Source organism: Nansenia antarctica (genome assembly GCF_963989245.1).
Source record: "Nansenia antarctica genome assembly, chromosome: 8".
Classification (NCBI taxonomy): Eukaryota; Metazoa; Chordata; class Actinopteri; order Argentiniformes; family Microstomatidae; genus Nansenia; species Nansenia antarctica.
The window spans coordinates 4,454,386-4,481,598 of NC_137678.1; positions in this window are offsets into that span (position 1 = coordinate 4,454,386).

Here is a 27,213-nt window from a genome sequence, read left to right on the forward strand (position 1 = left end):
TGGGCCAGAGCTTTAATTCTCTGTGTATTACCCACCAGGTGCCTGATAGGGGTATAAAAACAGGGGAGGGCCCCCGAGCCACACAGCCCTACATCTCCATAGGCCATAATAACACAGTGCACCCATCAAAACAGCAGATAAACACAGGGTACTTATTAAAGCTGCCAGCAGTGATAAGCCTTAGTGTGGTATGCTCTGCTCTCCCCCCCCCTCCTCGAGTATTCTGTGTGAGGTTACTTCGTCATTCTGGCCAGAAAGACAGTCAGCAACAATAGCATTCCACCCTGAACAGCTGATCTTACCAAGACTTACCAACCAGCCAGAAAACACTGCTCCCTTTCCTCTCTCTTTCCCACAGGTGGAGAGGACAGCTCTATCCTATCAATTGTTCGAAAAGGAGTAGGAAGAAGCCTGTCCTACCCCTGTTTATACTTAACAATTATGCTTACATTATATAATCCAATTAATTAATACATATATTTCAGTATCATCCGTTCTAATACTTTTTCATTCTTAATATTGATACAACACAAAATAAATAAATAAACATAATTTTCCATTCCTGAAACAACACAAAATAAATAAATAAAAACATCAGTATCCACAATGTAATACAGAAGAAAAAGACACAGAAAACCACACCTTAGTTTCCAGAAGATTAACAACCTTCCCTTTCCTAATTTTGGTATTTAACAAAAATCATTTTTCTTTTTTCAAATAGAGCAATATTTCTGCTTTCCTTCATATTTTCCTCTAGCCCATTCCATATGGTAACTCCGTAGAATGATATGCTCCTGCTCCTGAGATAATAATGTGAGCATAACCCTTGTTAAAATTGTGGTTACCTCTCAAATGATATCCCTTATCCCTCTCTATAAATAATTTGTTAATGTTACCTGGGAGTTCTTGAGTCTTTGCTTTATACATTAACTGTGCCAATTTAAATTTGAATAAGTCCATGAGCTTTAAGGCATTTGACATTAGGAACAAGTTATTTGTGTGATCATGATATCCGACCTTATGTGCAATTCTCATAGCTTTTTTCTGTAGTGTTATCAATGGGTTTAAAGTGCTTTTATATGCATTTCCCCATATCTCCACACAGTAACTCAAATAGGGTAAGACAAGACAACAATATAGAGTATACAACATCCTCTGTTCCAGAATATGTTTTGCCCTGCACAATACTGCAATACTCCTTGATACTTTGGATCTAACATATCTTATATGAGATTTCCAACAGAATTTACTGTCTAATATAGGAGTGGGCTTAAAGTGCAGACTCTCAGCTTTAGGTTAAGGGTATTCACATCCAAATTGAAGGAAGGGTTTATGAATTATAGCTCTTTTATATATAATAACCAAAAGTAATTGGACAATTGACTCAAAAGCTGTTTCATGGGCCAGTGTGGGCTATTTATTCCTTCATTATTTCTTTATCAATTAACAGGTAAAAGGTCTGAGTTGATTCCAAGTGTGGCATTTGCATTTGGAAGCTGTTGCTGTATACGCACAACATGCAGTCAACAGAGCTCTCAATGCAAGTGAAACAGGCCATCCTTAGGCTGTAAAAACAAAAACAAAAATCCATCAGAGAGATAGTGGGAACATTAATAGTGGCCAAATTAACTGTTCGGTACATTCTGAGAAAAAAAGAACGCACTGGTGAGATCGGCACCACAAAAAGGTCTGGACGTCCATGGAAGACAAGAGTGGTAGATGATCACAGGATCCTTTACATGGTAAAGAAAAACCCCATCACAACATCCAGCCAAGTGAAGAACAGTCTCCAGGAGGTAGGCATATCATTATCCATGTGTACCATAAAAGAAAGACTTCACACAAGCAAATACAGAGGGTTCACCACAAGGTGCAAGCCATTCATAAGCCTCAAGAATAGAAAGGCCAGATTAGACTTTGACAAAAAACATCTAAAAAAGCCAGCCCTGTTCTGGAACAGCATTCTTTGGACCGATGGAACTAAGATCAACCTGTACCAGAATGATGGGAAGAAAAAAGTATGGAGAAGGCTTGGAACGGCTCATGATCCGACGCATACCACATCATCTGTGAAAAAACGTGGAGGCAGTGTGATGACATGGACATGCATGGCTTCCAATGGCACTGGGTCACTAGTGTTTATTGATGATGTGACAGAAGACAGAAGCAGACAGATGAATTCTGAAGTGTTTAGGGATATTCTGTCTGCTCAGATTCAGACAAATTTAGCAAAGTTGATTGGATGGTGCTTCACAATACAGATGGAATGGAATGGAATGAATGGAATGGAATGTACTTTATTTGTCATTGCTACAGTACAGGTACCAAACAACGAAATTTAGGAGGGGTGGCTCCCCTGGTATTAGGAAAGGGGAGAAAAAAAAAACATTTTAGAAAAAGCATGAAATCACAAGAAGGTAAGGAGCTGGTTTACATAAATAAAGGCTATGTTTATAAATATAGTTTATAAATAAAGACAATGACCCAAAACATAGTGTGTAAGCAACCCAGGACCTTTTTAAGGCAAAGAAGTGGAATATTGGCCAGAGCAATGGCCAGTCAATCACCTGATCTCAACCCAATCAAGCATGCATTTCACTTGCTGAAGACAAAACTAAAGGCAGAAAGACCCACGAACAAACAACAACTGAAGACTGCTGCAGTAAAGGCCTGACAAAGCATCACAAAGGAGGAAACCCAGCATTTGGTGATGTCCATGTGTTCCAGACTTCAGGCAGTCATTGCCTGCAAAGGATTCTCGACAAAGTATTAAAAATGAACATTTTATTTATGATTATGTTAATTTGTCCAATTACTTTTGAGCTCCTGAAAATAGGGGACTGTGTATAAAAATGGTTGCAATTCCTAAACGTTTCATACAATATTTTTGTTCAACCCCTTGAATTAAAGCTGAAAGTATGCACTTCAATTACATCTTGATTGTTTCATTTCAAATCCTTTGTGGTGGCATACAGAGCCCAAATTATGGAAATTGTGTCACTGTCCAAATACTCCCAGACCTAACTGTATATAAATAAATGAATGTCAATGACCCCAAGTGTGGGACTTTATTAGGTCAAACAGGTTTGAGGGGTCAGGCAAAGGACTTGGTGGAGTCAGGCAAGGGTCAGGGGATCATCGTTGTAATCCATGGAGCAGGGCAGGAACCGTGGTGCAAGGTGCTGGGCTGGAGGTGTCCATGGTGCTGAGCGCCCACTGATGAGCTAAATAAAACATTCTATTTCTGATGAGTCAACAGCACTAGGGCTCCTTCACAAAACCCTTACTGGAATCTTCATACACTCTGTGAATTAGTCTTTACTTTCTGATGAGTCAACAGCACTAACCCCATCCAGTGCGACATGTAGATAGCATATATTTAGAATATGTAAAATGCAAACACCAGAAATGCAAGAAAGTTTATGAGGTATACCAAATGGAATTAATAACAAGTGTTACAACCCTTCTGTCAAGAGTAAAATAAGGGCATAACAGGGTAGAGTGCAGAATGTACAGGTGTGTTGCAACACAAATGCCAAAAGTGTACAAGGGATCAAATCAATTCAAGTTGTATTTGTTTGTTTATTCATAATGACAGATTTTCAGTGTCCAGTGTAGTGTAGTGTTCAGTGTTGTGTCCAGTGTCCAGGTTCCAGGTTCCAAAAGCTTGGTCAAAAGGACGCAAGGGTAAAAAACCTGTGCACTGTGCATCCAGGAAAATTCTCCTGCAGCCCTCTAGTCGTAGAGCGACTACTTACCAGTTTGCCCACCAGTGCAAAGCTGCGGCCCCCACAACCCCCCCGAGGGACCCCACACGCCCGACCCGCCCCACCACCGGCACACCTGGCCCAGCCCACCAGGCTCAGACTATCATAGCCCTGCACGAGGCTAGCCGGGTCAGGTGCCCCAGCGGCAGAACAGACCAAGCACGCAGGCCGGCCCAGGGAGCCCAGCGCACGGCAGGCAAGCAGGGGCGAAAAACCTGTACACAGCGCCTCCAGGAAAAGTGCCACTAGACCTTAGGGGTCTAGCCGGTGTGTATCTTATGAGTGATAAATCATTGCTGTTTGCACTTTATCGCCAATGCTCTTTTAACATCGTCTCTATGGTCTTTCAGCTTCTGATGGTCAAACAGCTGCTTCTCACTGTTGAGACAAAATGTTATAAAGTGATTAATAAATAATTTAAGAAACTCACATGCATCAGTGGTTGCAAACTGTCATGGAAATTGTATTAGCACTCTCCAGCTTACCTCAAGTCATACTGTGGTCCAAATGTATACATTTCCATGGCTTTCTTATTGGAAACACAGTCCACAGATAATTAAAAAAACAAGAATTAGACATAAATAGACATAAATAGGGGGGATTTAAATAAAAATAGAATAGAAATACATTAACTGTACATAGCTCATAACTGTATATAATTATCTTTGTTTTGTCACTATTTGCACTTCTGGTTATATGCCAAACTGCATTTTGTTGTTGGTACTTGTACTCAGCAATGACAATAAAGTTGAATTATCACCTTCAATAACACATCCTGGTACAACTCCCTCACTGTCAAACACAAAACCAAACTCTCCCGTATAGTCAATCAGGCAAGTAAAATCATCGGCTCACCTCAAACTCCCCTCAAACTCCCCTGTCTGAAATCTACAACCGGTCACTAATCAGGAAAGCCACACAAATCACACAGGACCCCTCTCACCCCCTCCACCAATCATTTCAGCCACTTCCATCAGGCCGCCGTTATAGAACTCCACTGGCCCGGAAAAACACAGATAAAAAATCATTCATTCCCACTGCAACCACCGCCCTGAACATTTTAAAATAGGAAGCACATTGTTTTTCTTTTAAACCACAACATTTTAGCATTTTAGCTTTTAAATCATAATACCGTTTTTCTTACTATTATTTTTAAATAACTAGACTTTTTAAATAGGCACTACATTTTATAAACACTGCTATATCTGTCTGTTTTTATTGTACGTATGTGACCTATGTGTGTTTTTAATGTGGATACCGTATTCATGAACTGCACAAAGCCTGTCAAAGGAGAATTTCTGTCACTCTGTGACAGACAATAAAGCAATCTTGAATCTTGAATCTAATCTCATATCTGATAACGCTAAACCACATAGGATTACCCAGTTAGCCAAGCCTGATTTATGAACAAAACTACGTGCGAAACAGCCAAATGCGTAACACATCCAACAACCTAAATAATAAATACATACAGTGTATATGAAAACTATAATGTTCATTAATCATATACATATATGTATAACTATATGTTCATTAATCATATTTCGAAATTCTTACCTGAGCTGTATTTGCCATTGTCCTTTAAAATCTCGCGGTCCTCTAAAGTCCTTTAAAATCTCGAGGTTTCTCGCAGTTACTTATGTGATGACCCGCTCGAACCAAATATGGTCTTCATGCGTCCGGGCTACTAAACATTGTTTGAATATCACATTTCTGATGAGATTGATAGCAGGTAATTCAGACAAAGCTACATTCCTTGGAATCCCATCTATTGGAGAGGCCACTGCTTTCCTGTTAGCTTTTGCTGGGGTTAGGGTTAGGCTAGCTACCAACGGAACAGTGGAGAAGACTGGCCTATGAGGATAATTCAGGGTAAGATGATATTTCACCTCAACATGAAGGCTACGCCATACGTTTAAGGGCAAAATGAAACGCATGAAAGGTCCAAATCTACTTCAACATGTTTTAAGTCATTCAATGCTTGTGTTCTATCATTGGTTTGCCCAGACGTAAATTCATACCATAAAGGAGTCAAGCTGTTCTATTGGTTCCCCCTCTTGCATTCAAGCTGGCTGTAGTAAACATACTTCCCTCTAATAACCATCATGCTGTGTGGTAAGTAAATACAAGTTATTGCCAGAGTGAAGAGCTATCAGACCTATATGAGCAACTTCCCCTGGTGACACATACCAGTGTACAGTACTATTCTTCTCTTGTGGGTGTAGTGTTCTGTACTAGATACTTCAGATGCATTGTAATCATTCACTGTATAATACCAAAAATAAAACTATTCACCTTGGCCACAAGCATTCAGGATGGCAGAGGAGCTCAATCCTCTCCACTTTTGCCAGTCCGGTTCTTCTGGTAAGTGTAAAAGGTAAGTGCTTCAGTCCTCCTCGCCCCCCTGCCATTATGAGAGCTCTGTGTTCTGTGGCGAGGGAACTTCAGGAGCCTCCAGGCCCAATATCAAACCCTAGACACCCTCCTTCACCTTAAGGAGTCTGGGGAGAGGGTGCATCACATAAGCACAGACTACAGGTACATGAGCTGGTTGGCACGTCATCTGTCGATGGACTAGCAGTGTTGAATGACTGGCACACATTTCGACACAGGACAAAAAGACTACGACTCTAAAAAGGCAGAAGCGGGATAGAGAGAGAAGTCCTCTGGGAGAAGCGTGAAGGAGGATCCTATGTGTGCATTCGTTTTTTGGGATATGCTGAGTGGAACATTGTTTATCATCAGTCCTTTTTGATTGTGTGACAGGAGGAAACACCCACCACCTTGAAGCTGCACCACACCTCCCCAGTAAGGTTAACTGGAAAAAACAGACAGAGATGAGGGAAGAGTTAGTTTCTCCATAGTGTCAAATAAGTGTCCCAAAGTGCATAACACAGTCCTACATGTCAGAATACCAGTCATAAGGCAGGGCTTGACATTAAGCTTTTTCAGGTACTTGTCCTTCGGACAAGTGAACTTATCTTTTACTTGTCCGAGAGCTCAAGTTACTTGTCCAAATATGACGATGCGCGTGTGTGTGTCTGTCTACTAACACACTACAACCCAGTAATACCTGACATTACAATTCCAACAATTACTGTGGATCTACGTGCACGCCAGAGAACGTGATCCTGCCAGCATTAATGTTTTGATTCAAAGGCATGATGCCAGATTCTCTAGGCATGACAACATGTCCGCACTCCACTACTCAGTGGACATAGATTGTTTGACAAGGCAGCTACATTGACAAGGCAGCTACATTGACAAGGCAGCATACATTGACAAGGCAGCTACATTGACAAGGCAGCAGACATTGACAAGGCAGCATACATTGACAAGGCAGCAGACATTGACAAGGCAGCTACATTGACATGGCAGCTACATTGACAAGGCAGCATACATTGACAAGGCAGCATACATTGACAAGGCAGCTACATTGACAAGGCAGCTGACATTGACATGGCAGCATACATTGACAAGGCAGCTACATTGACAAGGCAGCATACATTGACAAGGCAGCTACATTGACAAGGCAGCTACATTGACATGGCAGCTACATTGACAAGGCAGCTACAATGATAAGGCAGCATAGATTGACAAGGCAGCTACATTGACAAGGCAGCTACATTGACATGGCAGCATACATTGACAGGGCAGCTACATTGACAAGGCAGCATACATTGACATGATAGCTACATTGACAAGGCAGCACACATTGACAAGGCAGCAGGCAGCATACATTGACATGGCAGCTACATTGACAAGGCAGCTACATAGGTCATTAATACATTTATTACTTTTTCGATCAGACATTATTTTTTTGCGGATATTATTAATACATTGATTTATTTATTTTTCTCTTTGTTTTGACTTGTCCGTCGGACAACTGCAGGAGGAAGTCCACTTGTCCGAACATAAAATATACTTGTCCCGGACAAGTGGACAAGTCTTAATGTCAAGCCCTGCATAAGGGTAATAAAAGTGTATGACAACTAAACGCATTACCTCTTAGAGTTACACCAAGACAAGACGGTACATATTTGAAGGCTAATTCAGCATTTAGATGGGGTTCAGAATGAAATGGAGGATTAACAATTCGGTTGTTAAGTCTGACGTCAAACGTGACGTTTTGCAATTTCCGGGTCCAAACCAGAAATTCCCTGCACCAGAGTACCAGTGTACTACAGCGGTAGAATGACAGTTCAATCGTTTTTTAGACTGGGATCTATTCATAAAACAAGGGACACAGCAGCACTTTCCCGTTTTTCCCCATATTTGTCAGCGTCTTTGAGCCTCGGAAAAGCGCTATATAAATATAATGAATTATTATTATTACTGGCATTTCGAAGAGAGCGTCTCAGCCAACTTTGGACGTCACGACTTAACCGAATAACACATTTCCTGCATGTTAAGCAGAAGGTTAGCCAGGAGTCATTGGTGGGAGGCACACATCTGACTTGGGAGACGAGTCAGAGAACATGATCACTGAGCTACAAATCACCTTTCATTATCGACAACTAGCCATTAAGTCATACCGACTGAAGCAGAATAGGCTAGGTGCACGATCTCCACTACTTCCTGAAAGGCACCTTGCATGAACATACCCTTTTTCACTCTATTGGTTTAATTGATTAATCAGCTGTGCACTGTGTGTTCCAACAGTTTACCGCACAGCTGATTAATCAATTAACCCAATAGAGTGAGACAGGATATGTTCATGCAAGGTGCCTTTCAGGAAGTAGTGGAGATCGTGCACCTAGCCTATAGCAGATGTGCTCAGGTCGATCTTCTCGAACACCAAAATTGCCTGTTCCGCCTCATGCGACTGCCTCTCCACAGACAACCAAGAAACAGACTACTTCCACAAATCCGTACAAACACAGGCGCACTCACAGCCATCCGGAACCACGCCTCACAACCAGCCCTGGGTGTTGAATGTTTTATTGCAAAACGTCACAGTAAATACAAACCATATTATGAACATTCTCTTTTACATAAAAAATGACTAGTCAAAGTGAAACACACGCGCACGTTGCACACACACATACACATGCACAGTAGACACTCACACACGGACAGAATAGGGTCATGAAAGTCGTGATTTGTGTCCACTGTTGGGAGTCCTATGTCATGGTGGGGGGCTGAGGTCAGAGGGACAGAGGTCCCAGGGGGGTCAGGAGGAGGCTGATATGAAAGACGTATAGCATTATTATTATTATTATTATTTTCAGTACAGACATTGACCTTGTGATGCACACGCACGTGTGCGCAATTGCTGCGCTACTTCTAACTCGCGCCGTCTTTCACACTTTTTATGTATCTCCAGTGAGGAATGCAGCACACTCTTAAAGGAGAGGTTTCTCAGGGTTGCAAATAGACGGTGAGGGAATGAGAGATCAGCCAGTTAAATCCAAGTTAAATCCAAGTAGACAATCATTTCTCGGGTCCCTAATCATGTGACGCCCGACACGTTCAACATTAACGGGAACAGGACATAGTTTATCTTTAATGAACACATTTGGAATTAAATGTGAAAAAGGAGGAGCATGTGTCATGGAGGAAGTGAGAGTCTCTGATGTTGACCGTAGCATGGAGCAGGTTAGACACATGGAAGAATAGGCTCCATGCTGTCTCTATTATCCGATGTGGGACATACCATTGAGCATGTTCTCCATGCTATAGACAATAACCTGAGAAAAAAAGGAGCTTGTCATGTAGCATGGGGATATTGTTCAAATATCTAATTTGGAATGGAGCGTGGAGGAATAAAGACCATGATATGCTATATCCATCCACAGAATACTGAATAACCAAATACTACATTGAATTTAGATTACACCTTTTTTCACCAGTCCCAAGAGGTCTGACTTTCAGAGTTGAGGTCAATTCAAATTCAATTCATGTGAAGTGAAGCATTTCTCTCAAAATGAATTCAAATGTTAAGTAGATGTGGTTCCAGTCCTACCTTTCCTACAGGAAACAGTTTGTCACCATCAACGGCTCCAGTTCCTCCCCAGCCCCAGTCAACCAAGGCATGCCTCAAGCCTCTGTGCTTGGACCCCTCCTCTTCACTATCTACATGCTTCCCCTCGGCCAGATCATCCGCCACCAGGGCCTAAACTTCCACTGCAATGCCGATGACACGCAAATGTATCTCAGCACAACACCATCCTCTCAGCTCCCCCCTCAATGTTGTCAACTGCCTGCTTGAAATAAAAACATGGATGTCATCTAACCTACTCAAACTCAACAGTAAGAAAACAGAGCTCATGGTTGTGGCACCCAAGGCGCTGCTCCGGAAGGTTGGTGACTTTCTCCTCCAGGTCGACGGCTGCTCCATCTCCCCATCCCCCAAAGTCCGCAACCTAGGTGTCATCCTTGACTGCACCTTCTCCTTCCAGTCACACATCAGATCCATCACCAAATCTGCCTTCTTCCACCTCAAAAACATTGCCAGACTCCGATCGTCCAACTCTGTAGCCGAAACCCTCGTCCACGCCTTCGTCACCTCCCGCCTGGACTATTGCAACGGAGTCCTGTTTGGGGTACCCAGCAAAGCCCTGGACAGGCTCCAGTTTGTGCAGAACTCAGCTGCCAGGGTAGAGCAGTACATTACCCCACCCTCATCCACCTCCGCTGGTCCCGGTCAAGTCACGCATCCTTTACAAAATCCTCCTCCTCACCTACAAATCCCTCCATGCTCACGCCTCCTAGTATCTGTCTGACCTTCTCCGCCAATATACCCCATCCTGGTACCTGCAGTCCTCAGACATGGGTCTGCTCTCCACCCCCCCGCACCAACCTACGAACCTTTGGGGACAGACCCTTCTGGCAGCACCCACCCTTTGGAACTCTCTCCCCACAGTGATCCGCAACGCCCCCCCCCCCCCCCCCACCACCCGGGACACCTTCAAATCTGCCCTCAAAACCCATCTGTTCACCTTTGGCCCCTAGTTTAGTTTTTGGCATTGTGTTCTGTTTTTGACTGTCTTTCTGTACATTTGTTCCTTGAAAGGTGCTATATAAATCCAAGATATTATTATTATTATTATTATTATTATTATTATTATTATTATGATGATGAAATGCATTGTGGGTAAAGTGTTATTTGGAGTAGCTCAGCCCCGGCCCTTGTCCTCCACGTGTCTCTGTAACTGACCTGGTCTTGTTGGGAGGCAGCAGCTGTCTGCTGGGCCGTCTCTGGGACTGGCTGGGCTGGAGCTTCATGGAGGCCCGGGGTGAGGAGCGCTGTGAGAAGTGCTCAGGCGCCGGCGGCTTCTTGGGGATCTTCTTGACCAGCCGGCTGACCCACTTCTGCTGCTCTTCTTGTGTCAGGGCCAGCAGGAGCAGGTTCTTGGCAGTAGACACGTCATAGTTCACTGCAGGGAGAGAGAAGGACCAAAGGGACAATCTGTACGATTTCAAGTGGTTGAATGGTGAATTTTAAAGGAATGCATGTCGTTTTTTTGCATGTCGCTGTCCTCTTTGGCCACACTGAAAATGTTAAAATATACATATGCTGCGTTTGCTTATAGCAGCAAACGTGTAGATCTTTCTAAACAAACAAAACGTTCAATGGCTAACAGTAGCTAAAAGCTGTTGTTCCTAATTATGTGGACATCTGTGGGCATTAAAACGTAGCAAGCCCTGAGTGTGTCTGATCACCACCAGGTCGCCATGACAGGAATGATGTGAGGGGAAATGGGATGAGGTGAAACTCCAAGGTTAGCTTAACACTCGAACAGCCGTGCCGATTTTACCTACTATTAGAGCCGCCTCCCTCTTTACAATGGTAATCTGCTACTTACACACAAAGACCACTAGAGGGCACTTCTTGTAAATTAGCCTGCCTTCTACACAGAAAAACTGGAAAATAGCTTTATACTAGCTTATCCTGATGTGATTTCGAAAATGTAAGCACACATATCTAGGAAATGAAAGGACGGTCCTGAAATGTGATCGAGTGCAAAGGTATAAAAAATGTTTTACTCACAGGGTCACCATGACCCCACCGTGGCTGTTCTAGTGTTAATAGAACTGAAGCAGTGTGACCAGAGATGTTGTCACTAATACAAGTCTTGTGTGAGAACAAGGCATACTTGAATAATGTATTTTATCTGATTACAATGTGGGTAAAGGAGGCGGGTAGGGAACGCATCAAATGGCAGGTGTAGACATTCAACAGGGGTGCAAACTGGTGATGGCCCAAAAAGGTGACACATTTTCTTTTTGCGGCTAACCTTAGGGGGGGAATAGCGCTAGCACTAATGGTGTTAAATAGATATCGCTAGCACTAACAGTGGTCTAACAATGACGCATGTGTAAGTAGCGGCAGCCCTGACCGAATTACTTCGAAAACAGTTTACCGTGACTGCGTTCTCTATGCTGTCTGGAATTGTACCTAGCTCCCTGAAACTAAACGTTATTTCAACAGCAGCAGAGTTTAGCAGACAGGGAGATTAGTTAGCTCGCGCATCATGTGACTTGGATGACACTTAGGGCCAATCCCAATTCACCCCTACCCCTTCGTTTTCACCCCTATGGCTTGATTTGCGCGTTCACGTTTAGGGGTAGGGCTATCCCGATTCATATTTCATTGAGCCATGGCTTCATTTCGAGAGCTAACTATGACTTCGTTTCGAGCGATTCCAGGACCAGACTAGCTTTGAAGCCATAGGGGTACGCTACCCCTTGATTCCAGGATGCATTGCGAATCATCTACAGAAATGTTATGTCGCTCTATTCAATGCGGAAATGTCATTTTACTTTCTCTGTAATTACTTATTAATAAAGATTTGAAAAAGTATGATAACCATGTTATTATGTTAGTTTAATGTCATTACAAATGCATTATAGACTTTTTATTTACAAGCATAACCAAAAAAAAAATCGCTTTTATGTCGGTGCTGTGTCTAACGTTACAGTAACGCAACGCTGCATGACAGTCGAGCATTTCAGAGATGTACAATCATAAATCAATTATTACCTGTGGCGTTTGACAGCGGATGATGGTACACATATGTAAAGTTATCTGTCAAACGTTCGGCTGACTTGTACATGATGCGCATTTTTACCTATTTCCATATAGCGGCACCCGCAATCTAATCCGAGCAGTTGTTATTATGTAATATTATTAATGGGTTGTATCATTCATTTAAATGCATTATAGACACAACAACAACAAAACGTTATTATCCCGATGTGCTGTGTTACAAGGTTACAAGCTGATTTGTGCATGACAGCCGCGCATTGACATATTTCCATGTCTGATGTCTAATGTCTAATGTCTGATGTACTAATGTCATTTCAATGCATTATAGACCTTTTCTTTACAACAAGCATAACAAAAAAATCGCTGTTATGCCGAGGTGCCTATGCTTAACATAGAAAGTTCCACAGTCCAGCGCGCTCGGGTTTAGCAGTAGAGGACTGGTAGCCTACCTGATCACTTCCATTAGACTATCAAAGCAGTACACCGGAGCACTCATATCTGCACGTTTGTCACAGGGTGACAGTCACCCTGTTCCTCTGCCCGGCGTCAGTCCAATGGAATCGTCAAGCACAGCCTTCCCCATATAAATACATCGGTGCGCGATTACAGAGATGTACAATCATGTTTATTTAAAAATAAATTGTGGTGTTTGACAGCGGATGATGGTAGACATATTTAATGTAAAGTTATCTATCTAAAGTTATCTATCCACAGGCTGATATGTGCATGATAGGCGCGAATCCCCCACCCCCCCCTACCCCCTTGGTGGTATATGACGCTATCTGTATTGCGGCACTTATTATACCAAAACAACTCGCAATCTAATCCGAGCAGTTGTTATTAGGTAATATTATTAATGGGTTGTATCATTCATTTAAATGCATTATAGACCTTTTCTTTATAACAAGCACAACAACAATAAAACGTTATTATGCCGATGTGCTGTGTGTCTAACGTTACAAGCTGATTTGTGCATGACAGCCGCGCATTGACATATTTCCATGTCTAATGGCATATGACACGCGAAATGTAACTATAGTTAAGGATACGCGTAAAGGAGGATGATCTATCACCGTTCGACTCTACTGAGAAATGTTTCCGCCTATTTGTCATCTCTCCTTCACGGGCAAATGTGGCCGCGTCCCCAAGAGATTCTCTTTCTACGTTTTTGACCACGACTATGATGGATTGATTTTTGGATTCTTGACGACGAATTGTTCTGAGAAAGACGCTTGGTAACGTGATTTTTGGACAACGCTTTATGACTACTGATGGACTCGTGTGTATGTGGTGGCTGAGGATTGAGTCACGGGTATCTTTGGAGGAACATCGTGCGCTGACAGATCTGGTTAATACTCTGTGTTTTGGTTGGAGTCATTCATTGTCATTATTGCGATGTCCACAAAAAAGACATCGTTGACGGAAGAGACTAAAAAAGGAACGTCTAAACACTACAGTGTGTTGATAACAAACGAAAAAAGATGCTTATAGCACACGTAACAGAAATAAACACAGCTGAAGAAGGCATTGCGAGATGTGAGAATTCGCCGGCAACATAACGCGTCACCCGTACCGCGTCTATTTAAACCACTGCTGATGACGTAGCCGCCGTGAAGGGCCGTCCCAATTCATAGGGGTAGATTTCAAGGGGTATGGCTTGTGGCTCTGTTCGAAGGCCTTGGCTTCGAATCGAGTCACACTCGAAAACGAGCCATAGGGGTAGAAAAGGGAATCGGGATTGGCCCTTAGACACCCCCGCCCCCTCAATTAATTTTTTTGCAGATCTACACAATTAACATGGATTACATATTTTTAGATAAAAACAGCTAATTTAGCAGAAAGGTGACAAGTTTGCACCCCTGTTCAAGTTTATGAATGGAATGTATTCTGATCATTATGAATGAATGAATGAATGAATGGTCTTTATTGTCATTGCTATAGTACAGGTACCAAACAACGAAATTAGGAGGGGTGGCTCCCCTGGTGTTAGGAAAGAAAATAAAACTAAAAAAACACAAGGGAAGGAGCTGGTTTACATAAATAGAGGCTATGTACACTATCCACTATACTATACTGTACAGATAGACGACTAGGGTTGATCATATTGCACAGATGATCAGATGACAGAAGAGCGACGTGCAAAAGGAGCCAGACAGAGTCAAACTTAAACATTGCCTGGACCTGTTCTCAGTCATATTTACTTTCTCTTGTCAAAGATGCAAGAAATACAAATTGGCCCCCAACAGTGAGGTATACAGCCTTGGATTCAGTCCAATGGCTTTTGATCACTGTAAGCGGTTGTTAAGTATAACCGCATTCACTATAACCAAAGGAGACGAACTGCTACAGTCGACTAACGTTTATACTCCTTCATCCTTGAGGAGTGGCGCAGGTTAGTCATTTCTACCGACAGAAGGATCTCTCTTTCCAAACTTCCTTCACTGCTCTTGACTTCGCCTAGTGGCGGCCTGCGGTATCTGCCAGCAACATTCAGGCTACAAGTCTTCTTTGGTCAGCAGAAACTATTCCCCAGAACATAATCATTTGGAGACTGGGTAGGTCCCATCAATCTCTCGATTGAGATTCTGGGGTATTACTAAGTAAACTCTGAGGACGGGAAGTTGTCAGCAAGTTTCCACGCCCCCCAAATGTTTATCTGAGCTGCTCGTGATGCCCCCGCCCCCGCCCCCCCCCCCCCCCCCCCCCCCTGCCCTGCTCTCTGTTTAAAAGTGCAGCTTAGGTAATTGACATTGGCCTAACCAAAGTTCTGCCCACCAACTAACCCCACCACCCCCCACTTACCTCTGCAGGGCGCGATGATCTCCTCCTTCTTGTCCATGTGGTCTTTATGACACTTGATATGGCAGCGCCGGCACTCCAGGGCAGGCGGGGGCTTGAACATGTTCCAGAGGGGCTTGGTGCAGGCCTCGCAGTTGGTGGGGAAGTGGTAGAGCGTGGGAATGAACTCGTGACCCTTGTGGCAGATGTAGCCCGACTTCTCGCCGATGGTCAGCGGCTCCACTGGGAACTCAGGCTCTTTTTTGCTCTCGCCTTCGTTGGCGTAGAGGATCTGGAGAGGGAGAGGGTTAGGGTTAGAGGATCTGGAGAGGGAGAGGGTTAGGGTTAGAGGGTTAGGGTTAGAGGGTTAGGGTTAGAGGATCTGCAGAGGGAGAGGGTCACCATCACTGTTCTGTGGCTGTGTGGGCTGAGATGTAGCATGTAGCACCAACCATAGACGGGCTACAATAACTGATGCTTGCCTGGTTCATGTGAACAGTAATACTACTGGGGCGACTAGGTAAACGCGCTGCTCTCATGAACCATGTGGTTCTTCACAGGTCTGCTGGCCTGATGAACGTGAGCAGTTACTGTGTTGCTCCCCTGACACAGAGCAGTGGACGGGTACATATGGGCAATGTATTTATTATGACACATAACCGAGACCCCTGACTGTTGTTCCAGACATGAACTGGATCCTAAGTATACATTTTGGACCTGGGACCAGTTGTTCAAAACTTTTAATCTGCTATCCAGGACCAGATCGATTATCGGCTGATTTCCCCTATAAAACTAAAAATCAGCCAGGTAGATCTGATCACACAAATCCTCCCACACAGATCACGTTGTGGTGAAAGTAAATAGAACTGGGTGTAAAACAGAGTCTGTAAACAGCAGAGTTTGTTTTGCAGTTATTCTCCTAGGAGCAAAACCAAATCTATACGTTATATATATATAGGCTATTGTCATTCTAGCACTAATCAAATTAGCTATAATGCATTATCAATGAAAAATAACAAATAAGATGCAGAGAGACAGACTGAGGGTGAGGGTGACAGGAATGACCTGGAATATCCTGGGGATCTCTTTGGCGTCAGCGCGGTACACGTCTGTCTGGGTGACAGGCCGCACATGGAACAGTTTGCTGCAAGAAGATAAAAACGTTTAAATAAAATGTGTTTAAAAATGTGGGTTAGGGTTGAACATAGCTTTTTTAATGGATTGGAATGTAGCAATTTCTTAAGCCGAGTTAATAACCAATGACTGGTCTAAATTACAAACATTCTAATGAATAACTTGATTCTAATGAATTGTTGATGTGTTGAATACTTATTTCCCGCACTGTACACCAGCCATTTGCTTAAGTTAAAAAAGTTAAACTGTACACACAATTGGTTCTTCTTCTTTCAATTGGTTCTCCTTTATGTAAATGCTTCAGTTAAGTCCCCAAACAAATCTGTCGCTTCTTATGCTACACCATGCAAACCACATTCCAAACAAATATTATGCACAAAAGTGTTCAACATGGATGTAAATCAGAACGAGTTTGTGTGTGTGTGTGTGTGTGTGTGTGTGTGTGAGTGTGTGTGTGTGTGTGTGAGTGTGTGTGTGTGTGTGTGTGTGTGTGTGTGTGTGTGTGTGTGTGTGTGTGTGCGCGTGTGTGTGTGTGTGTGTGTGTGTGTGTGTGTGTGTGTGTGAGCGTGTGTTCGGTGTGTGTGTGTGTGTGTGTGTGTGTGTGTGTGTGTGTGTGTGCTTGTGAACTAGAGAATTAGCGAATTGGCCGAATCTCCATTCAGATAAACAAAACTGAAATTGAGTGGCTGTTTCTCTACTTTGCAGGTTGTTGCTGTAATGCTCTTCAAGTTAACTTATCAAAATACATCTTTACAAGGTCCTTTGAAGACCCTTTTAATGGGCTTCCACACAGAACACGTTACTCACTCGATATCCAGCACAATGTAGGGGTTGGACAGCTCTTTGTCTTGCTCACTGTTATAAAAAAGAATCTTCTTGCTGCTCACTACCACATACTGTAAAAAGACAAGAAAATACAATTCACTCAGAAATATGTTTCTCAGACATTTTCAGATCTCAAGTTACGCATCAACAGAAGCCATTTACACTGTCAAGTAGCGATGTAACGATACACTCAACTCACGATTCGATACAATTCCCGCTACGATTTCTTTTACAAAATTAGATTGCAGACAAATTATGACTGAAAAAGATTTTAATAAATGTATTTCTCAGACAAAAACTACAAAATACTGTATTTTCTTAAAGAATCCCTTTTTATTCCTGAGGTAGGGTATAACGTTTCTCACTAGCTGCAGACACAGGCCAGGGAGCGCTCCTTCTGCAGAGCGCACTGCGCTCGCCCCATACTGGCTCTCTGGGTTTTGCCTTTTGGGTGGTTTGGTAACCCTAGATGATCTTTGTGACATTTTACATATGACATTTCACATACGTACACAAACACCCAAAAGTATAAAAGCACCACTTGTAAAACACCACTAGAACATGCTCACTCGTAATGCCGCTTCTCTCTTCAAATCGCCGCAGCTCTCCTTGAGCTTCGTACTCTGAGTAATAAACCCTATATGGGTAGAAGGCGGAATTTCTTCCATAGCACATATAGTTTAGGAATTACGGTAATGAGAATGTGTGCTTTTAACAGATTTTTAAGGGTTAAAAGAGTATTGCGATTGTTTTTTTAATTTCACCGATTTGAAACGTCTCAAATTTGTAGCGATATTAAACTGTCTGGCGATGCATCGTTCCATCCCATCCATTTATCATCATGTGTAGAATTGTATGGAATGTGTGTAGGGGCTTTAAAATGTTAACTCTTTTGTGGGGGAGGACACCTAGACTACAGTGAAAAAAATAAATAGCTTCCGCAAATGTGAAACTCCCGCCAGGCCTGTGGCAGCGGACCTGAAACAGCTTTATAGGTTTCAGGTAAACACGGCTGATGTTTAAAATCAGCATTTTCATTAAAGCCATTTTTTCCAGAAAATGAAATGGATAAAATAATTAATCAGTTATAATAATATATATACCGGTATTATACTAATTAATCACAATAAAAGTCGACATGGCCTAATTTAGTGGGTTCCTTCCAAGTGTACATGGGACACCCAGTACCCTGGGTGTCATTGTGATGCGATCTTTCTAAACCACCACCTGTTGTTGTGAGGGGGGAACCCTCTCCAGAAGGAACATCTTCTCACAGATCTCCGGGGGGTTTGGCTCAGCACGTTAACTAACGGTCAGTTTATAAGTATTTTGTGTGTTAAATGTGAACTCCTAAACTCCAGTTACTGCCTGACGGGTGAAGCGCAGCTCATACAAGCATTGCTGCTCTGTAAACAGAATAAAAGAATATATATAGGCTATATTATACATATTTTAATAATAGGCTATAATATAATTGTAATTGCAATATATTATAGCATTAACAGTTGGATCACCAATTGAAAGCGCTAAAATGCTTAGATCACGAATCCAGGATGTCAGCCCGAGGTAACAAAGTCGTTGCCGGTATATGCGCTCGGCGCGCCGTCTTCGTCTATCATAATTCCTTCCTAGGATATATTCCATTGTTCTCTCTCTCTGGCTTAACATTTGCCAGTGGTGGCATTTATACTGTGACCGTAATTGACGTCTTGCCGTGGAGCCACGTGCGTGTTCATGTGTGCCCACATGCATGCGCAAACCGCGGAGGCGCGCTCGTGTTTCAAAACGTGCATGAAGTCTAAACTTAAGAACTTTTCAAACCACTTCTTAGCGCTAGGAGCAAAGTCAGATCGCATAATAGCAGGGGCGCCTAGTGCACTTCATTAACATATGAACACTCCCACAATGAGTAATATATGCACGGGAGTATTACGTCTTATGTGTGGGCGCTTATCGACACCGGCATAATAGCAGTAGCGCGTATGAAGCGCATAATGAGGGTGGCGGTAGGTCTTAACCTGGCGGTGCGTCTTAATTAAGACTTAAGACGGCAAGTTAAGAAGTGCATAATAGGGCCCCTAGTGTTTCATATTGACTTCACATCAGGAGCGTGAAATTAAGTTCCAACCTAATCTATGTACAATTCAGTCAAAGGTTTTAGATTTGTGACGTGGAGGTCAAGTGCAGGGTTCCCCAGGGCTCTCTGCTGGGACCGCTGTCACAATCTTCTCTTTCTGATCCGCCGCTGCAGTTCTGATTCCAGTGACACCACTGCAGCGGCAGCTTCTCCCAATCTGAAGACACGCCGGTTCGGGAGACGACCAGAAAACACGGACAAACAAAAACGTTGGATTAAAAATCTTGGATTATAAATCAGCCATCCGAAAAGCCTTTCAGGCACTTTGATGAACTGCACTTCAAAACGCTTCACTTGACTGCTGGTAACCTTCTCAGAGGGGCTGCCTGCATCTCTCCTGGTCGCTCTCTCTCTATCGTCTAATCTGGGTTGCAGAGCTGCAGTTAAGATTCCACTCACAGCCATCAAGCTTTCCAGCATGTGTTGCAGTTTGCAAAGATGCTTATGCAGCCGTTTCAGAACATGCTTGAGGGAAATAAAACTTTCTGGGGAAAAAATAATAAAAAAACATATTGGAGGTACATTTGGCACATTTTGTCTCATTGGCAGAAGAAGGAACAACCCACGGGTGATTAAAGGTGAATTGCGAACAATGCGATGTTAGAGAGCAGCTACTGGCAGGCAGATACTGAAATGAAAATATTATATCATTTCATTCAATAATATATCTTGAAATATATATGTATTATGTTCGCTATATAATATAATAGATACACTGGTTAGTAAGAGAGCCACACATGAACGCAGGTGGAGACATTGGTATCCGTTTTAACTCTGCTTTACTGGCATCATAAACCACGTTATCAGTTACACTCAACGGGTGCCTAGAGTGCCCCCTAACACATGGGAATAACAAAGCATACTGTTGGCACTATCAATGGCATACATAACAATATGAATAATAATATAAGAATTGTTTAACTAGAGTGGAATCCCATTCTCTTGTATTGAGTATTACTTAGACAGGAGGACTGTGAAGAGGATAACAGGTGATGGAGGATGTGGCAGGTTGCTGGACTTTGGCTGTAAACCGAGGACGTTCTTCACGGCAAAGCTTACGGTACATACAATCTGGCCCCCTCCTACCTTGCTGACCTCGTCCCCCTCCACACCCCCTCCCGTTGCCTCAGGTCTGACGACCAAACCACCCTCAAGACCACCAAGACCAAGCTCCGGACCTGGGGTGATAGGGCCTTTTCAGCCGCAGCCCCGTCCCTCTGGAACGCCCTCCCCTACCACATCAGACAGGCCAACACCCTGCCAACATTTAAACAGACCCTCAAAACCCACCTCTTCAAGCTCGCCTTCACCAGTTAACCCTCTCCCCCTCCCCTTCCCATGTGTCCCCAGCACTACCTTCATTAGGCCCCTATACTTTCTTCTATTTACCTTTTGTTTCTTTTTATTATTACCACTCGATCTTTTCAGTTTGTAAAGCGTCTTTGAGTGTCTAGAAAACGCTATATAAGTCTAATGTATTATTATTATTATTATTATTATTATTATTATGATTATGATTATGATTATTATTGGTGGGTCCACTGGTGGGCGTTACCACTTAGCCACACATCTCATTATAAAGTAAACATACAGACATCATCTAAAGTGATATATGTACATACATTCACGGGATATCATTTGAATATATATTTGCATTGTGCACATAACATGTATGTAATATGAAATTGAATATAGGAAGTTATTATCAAATTTGGAGAGAGTGTGACTAAAAAAGAGTCTTTATTTCCAGGGCTTGGAGCTCAACAATACCAGTTTTATAACATACCAACACATAATAAGACACAAGGGTTCGCAATCTAGGGAAATGGTTTGCAAGCAATGTAAACCGGCGATGACATGGCTCTAAGAGAGAAACTGCTGCCTCATGAGGCAGTGAAGAGAGAAGGAGGAAGGAGGGGGTGGGGGGAGGTGGGGGGAGGCATTGCAGCCCTGCCTCATTGGGGATGAACACTTTCCTTGGAGCCTATTATTAGAAACAGCTGTTCCCCCTGCCGCCTGCTCTCCCATCTTCACTCTGGCACCTCAGCGTTTCCATGGCAGAGAGTCGGCCTGAACGTGAGCAGAATACCATTATGCATGATACTAAGCACCGCGCCAAAACACTGAAGCAAGAGAGCGCCACTGCTGTTGCACTGCATTCCCTACGAGCAGAGGAGGAGAGAGGGGCATGCGTGATGTCCTTGGCATCTTTTCCTTTCCCTGAAATGTCCTTTTGTGCATCATGGCCACTCAGGAGCGTTCCTCCCCTACTACTCCTCTTCATGTCCCCGCACCTGAGAGGAAGACTATGTGGGCTCCTCTACGCAAGCTGGCGCCACGCTAACCCTCTGTAGCTAGCAGCTAGCCCCTCTGTAGCTAGCAGCTAGCCCCTCTGTAGCTAGCAGCTAGCCCCCTGCAGCTAGCCCCTCTACGTTAGCACTCTACGCTAGCCCCTCTACAGCTAACCCTCTGTAGCTAGCCCCTCTGTAGTTAGCCCCTCTGTAGCTAGCCCCTCTGCACCTAACCCCTCTGCACCTAGCCCCTCTGCAGCTAGCCCCTCTGCACCTAGCCCCTCTGCAGCTAGCCCCTCTGCACCTAGCCCCTCTGTAGCTAGCCCCTCTGCAGCTAGCCCCTCTGTAGCTAGCCCCTCTGTAGCTAGCCCCTCTGCACCTAGCCCCTCTGCACCTAGCCCCTCTGCAGCTAGCCCCTCTGCACCTAACCCCTCTGCACCTAGCCCCTCTGTAGCTAGCCCCTCTGCAGCTAGCCCCTCTGCACCTAGCCCCTCTGCACCTAGCCCCTCTGCACCTAACCCCTCTGCACCTAACCCCTCTGTAGCTAGCCCCTCTGCACCTAGCCCCTCTGTAGCTAGCCCCTCTGCAGCTAGCCCCTCTGCACCTAGCCCCTCTGCACCTAGCCCCTCTGCACCTAACCCCTCTGCACCTAACCCCTCTGTAGCTAGCCCCTCTGCACCTAGCCCCTCTGTAGCTAGCCCCTCTGCACCTAGCCCCTCTGTAGCTAACCCCTCTGCACCTAGCCCCTCTGCAGCTAGCCCCTCTGCACCTAACCCCTCTGCAGCTAGCCCCTCTGCAGCTAGCCCCTCTGCACCTAACCCCTCTGCAGCTAGCCCCTCTGTAGCTAGCCCCTCTGTAGCTAGCCTCTCTGTAGCCTAACCCCCCTGCAGCTAGCCCCTCTGCACCTAGCCCCTCTGTAGCTAGCCCCTCTGCACCTAGCCCCTCTGCAGCTAGCCCCTCTACGCTAGCACTCTAAGCTAGCCCCTCTGCAGCTAACCCTCTGTAGCTAGCCCTCTGTAGCTAGCCCCTCTGTAGCTAGCCCCTCTGCACCTAACCCCTCTGCAGCTAGCCCCTCTGCACCTAGCCCCTCTGCACCTAACCCCTCTGCACCTAGCCCCTCTGTAGCTAGCCCCTCTGCACCTAGCCCCTCTGCACCTAGCCCCTCTGCACCTAACCCCTCTGCACCTAGCCCCTCTGCAGCTAGCCCCTCTGCACCTAACCCCTCTGCACCTAGCCCCTCTGTAGCTAGCCCCTCTGCACCTAGCCCCTCTGCACCTAGCCCCTCTGCACCTAACCCCTCTGCAGCTAGCCCCTCTGCAGCTAGCCCCTCTGTAGCTATCCCCTCTGTAGCTAGCCCCTCTGCAGCTATGCAGCTAGCCCCTCTGCAGTGTGCTTCTTCCTGACCTAATTCCTCCCCAATCCATGCCCATCTAGGGGTGCAGCCTCTAATACATCACAGGAGAGAGAGAGAGAGAGGAGAGAGGAGAGGAGAGAGAGGGGGGGGGGGGGGGGGGGTGTAGCAGTGCGGCCCTTCCCGCCGAGATAAAGTTCTGCAGATTTTTGGAAAATCATGATGCAAAAAAAGTTACTGGCCAACAGAAGTGCAGATACTGTACAGTAACACCACTGGTTTGGCACACTGCTCAGGAATTGGGGTCATTACACCGACTGAACTGACTGAAGTCCTGTTTTGTTGGGCCTCTTTGCAGTATTTTGCACATGTGCAAGGTGATATAAAAGGCTCCAGATGGAAGAAGCCTTACACCTTAACAGACACTCAGTCAGCGGAACAGACTACAGTGATGGAGGAGGCCAGGGCATAGAAGGTTCAGACTGCCATCGCAGACGAGGTCTGAAGGTTAGGGGCGGCTGTGTCTCAGGAGGTAAAGACGCCGTCTAATGATCACAAGGTTGGCAGATCGGCGGTTCGAGCCCCGGCTGGCCACATGTCAAAGTGTCCTTGGGCAAGACACTGAACCCCAAAATTGCTACCAATTGCCGCCATTGGTGTGTGAATGTGTGTGTGTGAATGGGTGAATGAGAGGCCGTTGTAAAGCGCTTTGGAGCAGCAAAAAAGGCGCTATATACAGTAAGTACAGTCCATTTACCATCTGAAGATGTGTGAAGTGCTCCCGAAAGGCGCCACAAGGTGGAGACAAGAGCTGTGGAGGTTCTGTTGGTGTTATTGACTGACAGCGCAGGGCTGACATTACTGATGTTCCTTCCAAATAATCACTCAAATTAAAAATTACGGAAATAATTGTTTGTGATGGTTTACCGTAAAGATTTGCAAAATCAAGTTTATTATAGCAAGTCATGAATTACAGAGATTAAGAGTGGAAATATTAAAATGCACAAATAAATTAGGGATGCACTGAAGGTTCGGCCCCCGAATGTATTCGGCCGAATAATAGCAAAAAAAGCATATCCGGTATTCGGACGAATGTGTGAAAAGACTGAATGTTTACCGCCAAATAGGAGCAGGGTTTTACAGGTGAATAGTAGCAGGGTTTTTCCTGCTTAGAGAATTATGAGGCGGCTGTCTCCGTCATATTTCTAGCCGCCTCCAGCTCTCGACAAAACTCTGACGGTCGTATTTTCTACAAGCGTTGCACTCAGTGGATTTATGTCATTTCTAACTGCAATTGCAATAGGTTTTGGACTGACATGGTACTACTGTCATTAACAAGGACTCCACCTCATTTTGTGCCAGGAAAAACCCTGACTAGACGTTTTTTGATGACACAATCAAACGCAATGCTGTTCTTATTTTCAGTTATTGTGCTTTGTTGGTATAGCCTAATGTCTGCTGGAATGTTCAATAAAAGTGATCAATAAGTGTTTTCACCATTGTTTTCTTTGAAAAGCATGAATAAAAAGCAAAATGTATTTAATTTATGCAATGGTACAAAAATAAATGAAAAACTGCCGGTAGGCATTCAGTATCTGGTATTCGGCCAAATGTTTCCTTAAATTCGGCTTCGGCCAATAATTTTATTCTTAAGTTTAATGGGTGCATCCCTCATTTAAATATCAGGTTATGTTAGCGAGGACCAAGCAATGGGACTACATTTACATGTAGTGTTACATTTTGGCATTTAGCAGACGCCTTTATCTAAAGCGACTTACAATACATTTGACTAAGTAAGTGAATCATCTCTCCACCAGTCAGAGCAGGAAAAGGTAATCTATGCTCAAGCCTGGGGCCATTGGCAGTCGTCGTGCTAGAAGAAGGCTTTTCTTCTTTTTTTTGGACACTGGGGAAACAGTACAGGGGGGTAGTAGATGTCTCTGGAGGGACTAAATTGTGTTGAAATTCACCCATTCTAGATCCATAAACATCCCCTGGAGAAGAGAGATCATTCTGTGTACTGGCCCCGGCCCCCTATTGTTTTTATTTGTTCCATTTATGAACATTATGGTCTTCAGTAACATTATGGAAATTATGGTCTTCAGTAACATTATGGACATTATGGTCTTCAGTAACATTATGGACATTATGGTCTTCAGTAACTTTAGAAAAATCTATTTCATTTGTACAATGACTTCTTCTGTAAGAACATACCCACTATACTCTCACTGGTGATGTTTCAGCTAAACCTGTGGCATAATCATTGGCACTAAAATTCATAATTTGGATGTAGGGTCTGGGTGAAATTGGTTGAATACAGAGATTAAGAGTGTAAATGGTTTAAATATCAGGTTATGTTAATACCAAAGAAATGTTTTGTGCTAGCTGCTTTTTTTGCAGCATGCTTTTCATTCAGGAAAGGTGACAATGTCTATACAGATCTTCCCATGATCAGAGGCGGCGGAGGCCTAGAGGTCAGAGAGGCAGGTAGCCTAGAGGTCAGAGAGGCAGGTAGCCTAGAGGTCAGAGAGGCAGGTAGCCTAGAGGTCAGAGAGGCAGGTAGCCTAGAGGTCAGAGAGGCAGGTAGCCTAGAGGTCAGAGAGGCAGGTAGCCTAGAGGTCAGAGAGGCAGGTAGCCTAGAGGTCAGAGAGGCAGGTAGCCTATAGGTCAGAGAGGCAGGTAGCCTAGAGGTCAGAGAGGCAGGTAGCCTAGAGGTCAGAGAGGCAGGTAGCCTAGAGGTCAGAGAGGCAGGTAGCCTAGAGGTCAGAGAGGCAGGTAGCCTAGAGGTCAGAGAGGCCGGCTAGCAATCTGAAGATCCCCCAGGAGGGAGCTGGATATGGCTGTATATGACCCTGTGCCTAGAGCAAAAATACAAAATTCCAACAATTGACTGACAAGTTGATTGCATGGCATTAAATCAGTAAAAATCTGTCTGATGTCAACCCGCCCATCAACAATACTACGCATCTTGTGGGGTGACATGAGAAGTGAGGAGACATGAGGAGTGAAGGACTGTTTTAGTGGTCATGTGACATGAATAAGCACAAGTCAGAATGTATTTTTTATTTTCTATTCTGTTTTTTCTGTTTCTGATTTTCTTCCGACGTGAGCAGATGTCTGTGATGGAGGCCGGGGCAGCTTGTAGAGGGACAAAACTGCCTTTTTCTGGATGTTTAATTCCCCCTGTCACCTTCTCCCATCCATTTGTTAACAATGGCCAGGGTGCAAAGTCTCCCTCCAGTCGCTTCAGGATTTCATCCCCTATTTAATAATAATAATAATAATAATGTTTTATTTGCCATGCATTCCATCAATTGTTGGAATGTGGTATTTCTTGCTCGAGGCACAGGGTCAGCCATAGTCAGCGCCCCTGGAGGAATTAGGGGTTAAGTGCCTTGCTCAAGGGCACAACGGCACCTTAGATCGGATGCCAGCAACCCTCCAGTCACCAGCTCACATGCAGCTCCCTCCTGAGGTGGGGATCGAACCAGCGACCTTCCGATTGCTAGCCGGCCTTTTTGACCTCTAGGTTACCACCGCCCCTATGTGTGTATGATGTGGGTAGGGTGAAGGGCGAGAAAGCTTGGCAATAAAAGAATGTGTGCACAAAACAAGATTAAATTACTTGTTCCATGTGAAAAATCTAGATTCAGCCTACTTTGGTAGTTAGGTTTTGGTATCTCTGGTGGAGATCTGTTTTGTTCTGGTTCTCTATGACAACTGTAATGGTAAATGGACTGCACTTATATAGCGCCTTTTTTGCTGCTCCAAAGCGCTTTACAACAGCCTCTCATTCACCCATTCACACACACATTCACACACCAATGGCGACAAGCTGCCATGCAAGGCGCCGGCCCGCTCACTGGGAGCAATTTTGGGGTTCAGTGTCTTGCCCAAGGACACTTCGACATGTGGCCAGCCGGGGCTCGAACCGCCGA